The 12,178-nt window shown below is 42.7% G+C and overlaps 1 pseudogene; it reads left to right on the forward strand.

The window, feature by feature from the left end:
- The first annotated feature begins 10,316 nt into the window (after window positions 1-10,316).
- On the forward strand, window positions 10,317-10,620 carry LOC115512580 (annotated as a pseudogene).
- The last annotated feature ends 1,558 nt before the right edge of the window (window positions 10,621-12,178 follow it).

Consider the following 12,178-nt stretch of genomic DNA (forward strand, 5'->3'; position numbering starts at 1 on the left):
TCTTTAACCTCCATGTATTTCTGGTCTTTGCAAATTTTTTCTTGTGGTTGACTCCACATTTCATAGTGTTGTCATCAGAAAATATGCATGGCAGGATCTCAGTCTTTTTGTACTTGCTGAGGCCTGAGTTGTGACCTGGTATGTGATCTGTTCTGGAGAATGTCCCATGTGCGTTCAAAAAGAATGTGTACTCTGCTGCTTGAGGACGAAATGTTCTGAATATATCTGTTAAGTACATCTGTTCCAGTATGCCATTCAAAGCCATTGTTTCCTTGTTGATTTTCTGCTTAGATGATCTGTCCATTGATGTAAGTGGGGTGTTAAAGTCCTCTACTATTGTTGTATTATCAATGAGTTCCTTTATGTTTGTTCTTAATTGTTTTATATATTTGGGGGCTCTCAAGTTGAGGGCATAAATATTTACAGTTGTTAGATCTTTTTGTTGGATAGACCCTTTTATTATGATATAGTTCCTTTCTTCATCTCTTCGTATAGTCTTTGGTTTAAAATCTAGTTTGTGTGATATAAGTATGGCTACTCTGGTTTTCTTTTGACATCCATTTGCATGAAAGATTGTTCTCCATCCCCTCACTTTCAATCTGCAGGTGTCTTTAGGTCTAAACTCAGTCTCCTATAGGCAGCATATAGATTTTTTTTAATCCATTCTGGCACCCTATGGCTTTTGATTGGAGTATTTAGTCCATTTACATTCAGAGTAATTATTGATAGATATGTATTTGGTGCCATTTTATTACTTGGTTTGTCATTGTTTCTGCAGATATTCTCTATTCCTTTCTAGTCTTTGTAACTTTTGGTCTTCCTTTCCCACTCAAAGAGTCCCCTTTAATATTTCTTGCAGGGCTGGTTTAGTGGTCATGGACTCCTTTAGTTTTTGTTTGTCTGAGAAACCCTTTATCTCTCTTTCTGAAGAATAGATTTACTGGATAGTGTATGCTTGGCTGTATATTTTTCTGATTCAGCACATTAAATATATCATGCCACTCCCTTCTTGCCTGCCAAGTTTCTGTGGAGATATCTGCTACTAACCGTATTTGTCTTCCCTTGTAAGTTAAGGACTACTTTTGTCTTGGTTCTTTAGGATTTTTCTTTATTTTTATATTTTGCAAATTTAACTACAATATGTCTTAGTGTGGGCCCACTTTTGTTGATTTTGATGGGAGTTCTCTGTGCCTACGGGATTTGCATGTCTGTTTCCTTTCCCAGATTAGAGAAGTTTTCAGCTATAATTTCCTCAAGTAAACCTTCTGCCCCCTTTTCCATCTCTTCCTCTTCTGGGGCTCCTATGGTATGAATGTATGGAGTTACTGAGTACCCTGGGTCTACATTCATGATCTAATATTTTTCTTTCCCTGTTCTTTTCAGCTTCATTATTTTCCATAATTTTATTTTCTACATCACTTATTCATTCCTCTGCTTTTTCCATCCTTGTGGTCATTACACCAGTCAGTTTCAAATCTTGGTTGTTGCATTTTTCATCTTGGCCTGCCTAGTTTTTACGTCTCAGAAGTCTGCAGTAAGGGACTCCCTAATGTCTTCTTTGCTTTTCTCAAGCCCAGCTAGTATCCTTATGATTACTGCTTTTAATTCTGGATCAGGCATATACTTATATCTGTTTCAATTAGATCCCTGGCTGTGGCCTTTTCTTGTCTGGGATGAATTTCTCCATCTTGGCATTTTGTCTAGGTCTCTGTTTTCTTCTTTGTGTTAGGAAAGCCTGTTTATGTTTCCTGTTCCTGAGAGTAATGGCTTTATAAAGAAGAGGTCATATATTCCCCGGGGCCTGGCACTCCAGGAAGTGTCTCTGGTGTATGCTGTGTGCACTCTGCTGCTGTGTTTTGGCTGCTCTTTCCCTCAGGTCAGTCCTCCGCAGAGCTTCTCCTTGCCTGAAGTGGGGAGTGTTTTAGGACCTTGGCCAGAGTGTGGCAAGTTTCAACTAGGTGTGCTCTGGTCTGGTTGTTAAAATAAACCTGATGCTGTTTCCACTAAAGCTGAAGCTTTGCAGAACTCTATGCTCAGTAGATGTGGTGCATGTGGAGGTGTTTGTGCTGGTCTTCTGAGGCAGGGGCCTGTTGCACTGGTTCTCAGGCACACTTACCAGAGAAAAGCAGCACCTGCAGAATGCAAGGGGATAGGATTTGGTGTAAGCAGTTTAGGCCGCCAGTATTGGCAATTGTGCTGCTTACTGAAGTTAGTTTATGCTGAAGGGTGGGGGAGAGAAATGGCACCAGCCCCCTTCCACTCCCCAGAAAGGGGAGTTTGTGACCATCACTGCCTGGGAGGCCCTTCCAGAAGAGGGAACAACCTCCATTTGTGTGTCTCAGGTGTCCCTCACATCCCTGTTTCCACCCTGTCTGTGTCTGGGCCCTCTGCCCACACAGTAATGCAGTGCACCTGTGTTCTATCCCAGGCAGGCTGGCTGAGTTTTAAAACTCCCAAGTTTTAGGGACCCGATGTGGTGCGGACCTATGCTGGTCCTCTGCGGGAGGATCTCACCACTCTGAGGCTGGTGCAGGCTTATCCCAGAAGGGCAGTTTCCACCAAAGCACAGGGGCATGGAGTTTGGAGTAAAGTGCAGCAAAGAGCCAGTGTCCAGGTTAGCTGTCCTCAGCAGGTGTCTCTGCACCTATCCTGAGGGGTGGGGGAGTGAAATGCTGCCCACTGGCTCTTTTTGTTCCCAGAGAGCCGATGCTTCCTCTCCCAGATGCACTCTCAGAAGAGGGGACCATCTCTCCCAGTGCATCCCAGGGAACCCTCAGATTGGGCTGTCCACTACGAGGCTATCTGCCCTCCTTCTCCACAGGAGCACTGCAGTGCCCTCCAGGCTCCACGCTGGCCACACCACAGACCTCTAAAACTCTAGTCTTTGAGCCCTGCTGGTTGTAGAATCTCACAAAAATCAGCCCCTCTCATTTTCCTAGTCAATGGCTTTGGGGAAGTGTTTTCCTTGTGCAATATCCTGTGCGCTCCTCTCTCTCTCTCTCTCTCTCTCTCTCTCTCTCTCTCTCCTCTCTCCATGAACAGGGCTCCCTCCCCTCTGCAGCCTCTTCAATCCACTTCTCCCCCAAACCACATCTCCACACCTCCTACCTTCCACAATGTGGCTTCTTCTCTCCCTGTAGTTGTGCAGTTTGTTATTTCAGTCCTCAGGTTGATTTCTTGGGTGTTCAGAACGATGAGGTATTTATCTAGCTGTGTTCAAGGAAAAAGGCAAGCCTAGGCTCTTCCTACTACTCTGCCATTAGCTCCTCAGTTTTATGTTGTAAACAATAAGAACTCAACTGACTAATTTAACAGATTGAAGCGAAGGAGAAATTGTCTTTCAGGATCTTCTAGGTGGCCTAAAAATTAAATTTACATAAGGCAGATCAACAGGAGAAAAAAAAAAAACCCAAATTTTATTACATACGCACAGAGGCTCAATTATGAAATTGAGACCTGAAGAAGTGACTGAGGCAGCCAGTTTGTCTACTTTTTAGACAAAGAGACAATAAATCTGTGAAGAACTGACAGGACAAAGAAAACTTTGGGAGCTTCAATTAGTAAGGAATTCTAAACAGAATTTGGGTGTGGAAGTAAATTAGTAAAAAGTAACAAGGATTGTTTACACAACTTTCTCAGCTCTAAGTTTCCCATTTCTGGTGATAAGGATGACTCATTACCTCCTTGTACAGGGAGGGTATCACTCGCATGGGAAATTCATTTCTTGCTTTCAGGGGGGCAGAGGAGGCTCTGAGTGTCCTGGTTGTACTGGCTGTCTCTTAAGTATGAGAAATGAGATGATTCATTTTCAGAAATACCAAATGAAAGCTGTGCTGTCTAGTTAACAATAGGTTTACAACGTATTGCAAATACCTACCAACCCTCCCCCCACAATGGAGTCCCACACCCTTAGACACGTCGGGGTTCTCCTTCCCCTCTCCATTCCAGGGACTTATTTTTTTGCGAGCTTTGCGATGAGCATGCGCCAAAGAACTGAAGTCTCTGCAGCACCTCAAGGAATGTACCTTTGTTCCAATCTGAATACTTTTTGCCTTACGGGCATGGATGACATCCGGGCAAGGCTGTAACCTCTGCAGTGCTCCGCTAATGAGGGACGGGGTGGGGGGGGGGGGGACTTGCACACTAGGCGACAAATTGTCTGCTGTAACTGCCCCACATGTGCCTGTCCATCAGACACCTGCTCTTGCGAAAGCATTGATTAAGGCCTCCCTTGACTGCGCTCTGCGTCTCCCCATCCCTCCTTTGGGTCAGTGGGCTTATTTCTCACATTAAGTAAATTTATTTAAAATAATCAATATGCCAAAGTGGCACGTCTGAAGGCAGTCTGTCCTTGGCTCCTAAAAGGCCAAATTGGCTTTACTGAATGACTCATGAATTGGACAGCATCCTGTTGAGCAAATGAAAGAGAGCTCCATCAAGCTACAGGAGAGGAAAGGCTTTTAAAGGTGGGGGTGGGGTGGAGAGAAGGCAATTATTAGCAAGTAATGCATTATTTTAGGCAAGGTCCTCCTAAGGGGAATGGACGGGGTCTATCAGTAAACTCCCTAGTGCTGTAGTGCTGACCAAGAAGTTCCATGTTGACTGGTTAAAGGTTACATTGGTGGTGATCGGGGATCGAAACTGCAGTTAAGTTAGTGTTAAGTCTTGGCTTGCTGACGTGGGGTTTTAATATAAGTGACTCCATTTGGGGCCTGTGGTTTTCTTTTTTTAAATTTTTTTTTTTCCTTTCAACGTTTTTATTTATTTTTGGGACAGAGAGAGACAGAGCATGAATTGGGGAGGGGCAGAGAGAGAGGGAGACACAGAATCGGAAACAGGCTCCAGGCTCTGAGCCATCAGCCCAGAGCCTGACGCGGGGCTCGAACTCCCGGACCGCGAGATCGTGACCTGGCTGAAGTCGGACGCTTAACCGACTGCGCCACCCAGGCGCCCTGTGGTTTTCTTTTTAACGGTATGATCAGTCCTATCATTTCTTACCTTTCTATTTCCCACTGGTCACCTTCCCTGGCTCCTTGCACCCAGGCCTCTTTGGTATCGTCACCCCCGAACCCACCAGACGGGGCCCCCGTATAGGGCTTTTGCCCTGGCTGTTCATCCTCCAGTTGATGAAGTTTGAAGTGTTGGGGTTCGGAGCCATCAGCCAAGAAAGAATTCTTGACATGTCTTTGGGGCAAAAAGGTGGTTTTATTAAAGCACAGGGACAGGACCCCTGGGTAAAAAGAGCTTCCCGCAGATTGTGAGGAGTGACTGATTAAATATGGGGCAGATGGGGGGAGGTAAAGTCCAGGGAAGTGTCCAAAAGGGTTTTCATATGCTAAAGAAGACTCATAGGATCCAGGATCCTGGAGGCCTAGCTACTGTTGAGCTAAAGTTGCCTTTCCCTCTGGCAAAGCATTAACATTAAGACACAGGGAGTTCCTGGAGAAACGGTCTACTTTGCCTCCGTCAAGTAATGGGCCGCAGGTTATAAGGAAATTTAACTTTATCTACCATTTCCTTCTTGCCTTTGTTCCCCACCTCAGAGTGGCTAACCCAGCATCTCGGTGGCTTCTTCACTTACAAGTCATTCTCTCATTGCGGCCTTCCCTCATCCCCTCAGCCACACTTCCTGTCCTTCTCTCCTTATTACCTAATATACTGTGAATGTAGCTGTCGCCTCAGAGAACTGTAAACTCTCCATAAAGGCAGGGTGTTTTGTTGTTATGCCTCGAATCTCCTGTGTGTGGGATCATATATTTCTTGAATGACTAAATCTACCCCAAGCCTAGGGCAGATGGTAACTTCCCTCTTTTCTGTCACTCGTTTGTGCATGCGTGCCTGTGTGTGTGTAGTTCTATGTAGCTTGATCACGTGATATGTTCGGGTAACAGCACTATAATCAAGATACAGGACCGATGCATCACAAGCATCCCTCACACCACCTCTTATAGCCACATCCTTTCTCCATATCCAGGATTCCTTTTTAAGAAAAATGTAACATAAGACTGTGGAAATGTAGCTGGCATGCAGGGGTGCAAGAGCAACTGACTCTGGGGAGTCCCAAACCGACCAGGCGCAACCACTCACCATTGACAAAACCCAAAGGCACAAAGACAAGTGGTGGTGAAGTAAGAGAGGAATTTATTTCCATGAGGCTGACACCCGGAAGACCACAGACTAATGGCTCAAAGGCTGTCACTGAAGTGCCAAAAATATTTCCAGGCTTATATGAGGAAATGTGGGGCAAAGGTCAGTGGTATGTGCAGGTGGGCAGTGAAGGTCTGGTGGGTCTTTGTCTTGGAGTCAAAGACATGGGGTCTTGCTGGCTCAGGAAACCCCTTATTGCCTGAGGGAGTACTTTCGGTTCCCATCTGGGGGTGCTTTGCCCTCAGGGTCTTTTTCCAGAGTGAAGAGAAAGCTGGAAGAAGAACTTAATCAAATAGAAAGTTTGAGTTCAGGGGTGGTTGGGTGGCTCAATCAGCTGAGCATCCAACTCTTGATTTCTGCTCAGGTCATGATCTCATGGTTCATGGGTCCAAGCCCTACATGGGGCTCCATGCTGGCAGTGGGGAGCCTGCTTGAGATTCTCTCTCTGCCCCTCCTCGTTCATGCTTGCGCTCTCTCTCTTCCTCTCTCAAAATAACTAAATAAACCTTTTTTTTTTTTTTAAAGAAAGTTTGAGTTCAAAATGGAAGTAATGAAAGTCCTCTTTCAGAAGGAGATCCATGGTGTATTGTGGTTTTCTTCTTTCTTTCTTTCTTTCTTTCTTTCTTTCTTTCTTTCTTTCTTTCTCTTTCTTTCTTTCTTTCTTTCTTTCTTTCTTTCTTTCTTTCTTTCTTTCTTTCTTTCTTTCGTTGTTCTTTTTTTGAGATGTCAACCGTAGGACCATTTTACTATAAACCCTTGATGGGCAGGGTAACTCTGGGGACACGCCAAACTTCCCTCCTCTCACACTGCACGAAGCATTATGACTACAGGCATATATTCCTATGATCCTTGTATTGTTGAGTGAAAAAGTAAGTTGCAGAAAATGTTTTTTGGAGAAGGAAAACTGTATACACATTTATATGAGCATATGAAGCTTTCAATTCACTTTCTCATACCCTAATTCAAAGGCTCCCTCTGAAAGTCTGGTTTAGAGAACTGGCCCGTGAGACTTGCCAAGTTTCCCATCTATCAACGGGTTACACATTCCATGTTCATCAACCCAAGTCATTCCTCCTGAATTCCTTACTGCAATCTCAACTCTCCTCATGTACACATAAACAAAAGATTTATAAGGCAAGCAGAGGCATATTATGAAAGCTATCTTGTCAGCACCCACTTCTCACTTATTTTTACAACCAGACATGGTGTTCAGAAGGGGAATCCCTGCTATGCTGATGTGTCATTGGAGGCCCAGGGAACACACACAGGTCATCTGTGGCAGTGCCATTGTGATAGATTGAAATGACAATCTTCTCAGACTGAGGGGAAAAAAGATTTGTACAATGAGAAAGACATGTTCCAGAAACTTTTAGGGTTGGTATTTTTTAGTAATAACTCCTAAGGCTTTATTCATCAGAGCCACAAAGTGAAGGAATAATAATTCTTCAGCCATTTCAGCCACTAAAGTTTTTACTACTAGTATAATGTAGAGATAGCCTCTTTGCTGATTAAAAATATTATGTTTTGTGTTTTGTCACTAATCTCCCTGGAACTGACCTTTGGTGATATACTGTGTGCAAGCTATCCAGTTGCTTTCCTTCCATATATGGGTATCTGTGATATTGTGAATTTTAATAAGAAATATATATACATGGTCTTAATTCCCATTTCTGGCACAGAGCTCCTAAAACCCTTAGAATTTCCTAAGAGAGTGATAATGTGTCTTTTGTTATGGCAATGAGGTGACTTTTGTAAAGTAGCTAGGATGGTTGCCAAGAGAACAAATCATGTTAGTGGTTTAGAACTTTTAACCCCACCCCCAATCTCCTTGGGAGGGAAGAGGGGGTTTGAGGTTGAGTCAATCACTAATGGTCAGTGATTTGACCAATCATGCCTCTATAATAAAACCTCCATAAAAACCCAAAAGGACTGGGTTTGGAGAGTTTCCAGGCTGGTGAACCAGAATCATGGGCCACTGAGCCCAAGCGCATAAGCTCCTTGGTTGGGAATCTCACCCTATGTGTTTCTTTAGCTATTAATTAATATCCTTTGATATCCTTTGTAACAAACCAGTAATCTAGTGAGTAAACGGGTTTCCTGATTTCTGTGAGGCTTTCTAGCAAATTAATTGAACCCAAAGAAGGGGTTGTGGTAATCTATGATTTACAGACAGCCAATCGGTCAGAAGCAAGGGTAACAACCTGGATTTGGGATTTCAGTCTGAAGTGGAGGGCAGTCTTATGGGACTAAGCTCTTAACCTGTGGAATCTGATGCTATCTCAAGGTAGATAGTGTCAGAATTGAATTGAATTGTAAGATACCCAGCTGTGTCTGAGAATTGCTTTGTGGTGTGGAGACCACCCCTCACATTGGAATTTGTACTAGAATCATTAACACCCTCCTATCCTAGCTCCCTGCACTGTATTGTGCAACCTTTCTCCAACCTTTCAGCAGTTCTTGATTGCAGATAGAGTTTCCACATACACGTGGGGCTGGGTCTGTTTATGCATCACTATTCTGCTATTGTTCTATATTTCTATCCCTGCACCAACATCACATGGTGATGAATACTATAGCATTATAAAAAGTTTTGCTGCGTAGTAGGGAAAGTTCTTATAATTCATCCTTCCTCAAGAGTGTTTAATTTTTCTTGTACTTTTCAGGCCCATACATTTTTAAAGAAAAAGTTTGAAAAGTTCCACATAAAAAGGGGCAGGGCATATTTTGGTTGGCATTACACTGACTATATACCAGGTTGGGGGGAGAAATAACATCTTTAATATTGATTTTGCCAATCCCTGAACGTGTAATATTTTTCAATTTAATTAGCTTTTTTTTTTCAAGTTTTCATAATTTTCTCTTTAAAAGTCCTGTTGGGGCGCCTGGGTGGCGCAGTCGGTTAAGCGTCCGACTTCAACCAGGTCACGGTCTCGCGGGCCGTGAGCTCGAGCCCCGCATCGGGCTCTGGGCTGATGGCTCAGAGCCTGGAGCCTGTTTCCGATTCTGTGTCTCCCTCTCTCTCTGCCCCTCCCCCGTTCATGCTCTGTCTCTCTCTGTCCCAAAAATAAATAAACGTTGAAAAAAATAAAAAAAATAAAAAAATAAAAGTCCTGTCCATTTCTTGTTAGATTCAATTCCTCAAGTACGCATTTCATACACTTTCAAGCACAGAGGTTGATGTGGGGCTCGAACTCATGGACCTGAGCCTGAAGTCAGACGCCCAACTGACTGAGCCACCCAGATGCCCCTTTCTTTATTTTTTTAATGTTTATTTATTTTTGAGAGAGACAGAATGTGAGCGGGGTAGAGGTAGAGAAAGAGACAGACAGACAGACAGACAGACAGAATCTGAAGTAGGCTCCAGACTGAGCTGTCAGCACAGAGCCTGACACGGGGGTCAAACTCATAAACTGTGAGATCATGACCTGAGCCGAAGTCAGAAGCTTAACTGACTGAGGCACCCAGGCGCCCCTCAAGAGGAATGTTTTTAGAAGAGGTAATGGGCAGAATTATTAGTGACCAGAAAAAGATATGTCCAAGTCCTGACATGCCTATCTGTGAAATGTAACTACTTACAAATCAGGTCTTTACACATATAATTAAAGCTCTCAACATGAGATCATCCTGCTTTTAGGGTGGGCCCTAAATCTAATGACTAGTGTCTTCATAAGAGACAGAAAAGGAGAAGATACAGAGACACACAGAGGGGAAGAACACTATGAAGACCCAGGCAGAGATGGGAGTGATGTGTCTACAAGCCAGGAAGTACCAAGAATTGCTAGAAGCCACCAGAAGCTAGAAGCCACCAGAAGAGAGGCATGGAGAGAGAGAGCTCCTAGAAGGAACCCAAACTGCCAACACCTTGATTTCAGACTCTGGCCTCCAAAACTCTGAGAGAATAAATTTCCGCTGTTTTAAGTCACCCAGTTTGTAATAATTGGCCAAAGCAGCCCTAAGAAACTTACACAGAAAATAACATAGGAAACCCGCTTAGTGACGGAGCAATTCGAAAAAATTTCTTAAACAAGTTACAAAAAGCCCTGGCCACTAAAGAAAAGATTGATATTTTCCTCTATGTTGAAATCATCATCGTCTGGGCCGGGAGGCCCTGCAGCGGCCAGTCAGCTAGGTTTCGAGAAGCCTCTCTGCCTGCCCAGCCCGCCCTCAGGATGCCCAAGAGGAAGGCCAGCTCTGCCAAGGGGGCTGCGAAGGAGGAGTCCAAGAGGAGATGGGGGGAGGTTGTTAGCCAAACCTGCTCCTGCAAAAATGGAAATGAAGCCAAAAAAGGGGGCAGGAAGGGATAAATCTTCAGACAAAAAAGTGCAAGCAAAGAGGAAAAGGGGAGCAAAGGGAAACCAGGCTGAAGTGGCTAACCAAGAAACGAAAGACTTACCTGCAGAAAATGGAGAAACTAAAAACGAGGAGATTCCAGCCCCTGATGAAGCAGGAGGGAAAGAAGCTACGTCTGATTAATATCATACATACCATGTCTTATCAGTCATCCTGTCCCCCTTCTTGTACAATTCAGAGGAGTACTTTGATCAACTATTTTATAGATGCAAGTTTTTTAGTAGCTCTAGAAACATTTTTAAGGAGAGACACCCACTTCATCCCATTTCTTAAGTGTCAATGCTTTTTTTAAAGAGGTGAAATCATTTTCTTGTTATTTATTTATTTTTTGGTACAATCAGAAAATATTGGGGTATTGAATATGGGAGGCTTTGACTGCCTTGGGTATCAGCTCAACATTTCACAGATGGGGTAGTTTTTATATTCTACAGTACAAAGCATATTGAATGGCAATTGGGAGTCTGTCATGCATTTAACATGTCTTGAACATTAAAAAAAATATTGTTTCCTAAAGAAAACCACTCCTTGATCTTGACTCTCCCTGTCAGAATTTTGTAAGTTCTGTAACATCTTGGTTGGTTTTCCTAGTAACTTTGTTAACGTGCTGTGCAGGATTATAAATCTGTGTATGTAGTGTATATGATATTAAATTGTGAATTAATGGGACTTAATAATGTAACAGTGTGTCAACATTTGAAGATATTGATACTTGATATACTGTTAAGGAAAATTTGCCTCCAAAGTTTAAGCTGGAAAGTCACTGGAATAACTTAGGAAAGAATCACAACTATATGATTTTTTTAGATTTTTGATATGTATGTTAAGAATTGTGTACAAATTGAGATGTCTTACTGGTCCTCAGCACAACCGATAAAAACTCAATTATGAAAGAAAAAAATCATCATCCTTTGAACATGAAAAAACACTGCCAGAAGAATCTAAGACATGCCACAAAGTAGGAATTATGCAGCAGAGTCAATCAACAAAGTACTTGCTCTAAAATACACTTCTATGAATCTACCAGGAAGACAAACAACTTAGTAGGGAAATGAACTAAAGTAAGTAAATAAACAAACAAATAAAAAAAAAAGTAGGAAACACAACACAAATGGCTTGTGAGCACATGAAAAGATGGTCAGCATGAAAATCAAAACATAGTAAGTTACCATTTTACCCCAGATTAGCAAAAAATTTCAGTCTGATAACAGCAAGTGTTAGCAAGGAAGTACAGCAACTGGAAATCCTGTACCCTGCTGGAGAATGCAAATTGGGACAATCAAGTTGGAAAGTTGTTTGACATTATCTAGCAAAATTGCAGACATATATACTCTATAACCCAGTAATTTTATTCCAAAGCTGATGTAATCAGGAGACATGAATAAGAATGCCCATAGTAGCTTTGATTAGAATTGTCAAAAATGGAAACAACCCAAAAGTCCATGTGTAACAGAATGGCTAAAAGAGGAATCCTACTGATACAATGAAATACTGCCTACATATATAAATGAATGTGCTGCCACTCTGTGCTTCAACAGGCAAGTAATGACAACAATATGTTCAGTATGATTCCATTTAGATCAATTTACAAAAAGAAAATTCAACTACATTGCTTAGGGAGGAATATGTAGGTGGTAAAACTATAAGTACAGTAAAGCCTTGGATTGCGAGTAACTTGTTTTGT

This window comes from Lynx canadensis, chromosome A1 (genome assembly GCF_007474595.2).
Source record: "Lynx canadensis isolate LIC74 chromosome A1, mLynCan4.pri.v2, whole genome shotgun sequence".
Taxonomy (NCBI): Eukaryota; Metazoa; Chordata; class Mammalia; order Carnivora; family Felidae; genus Lynx; species Lynx canadensis.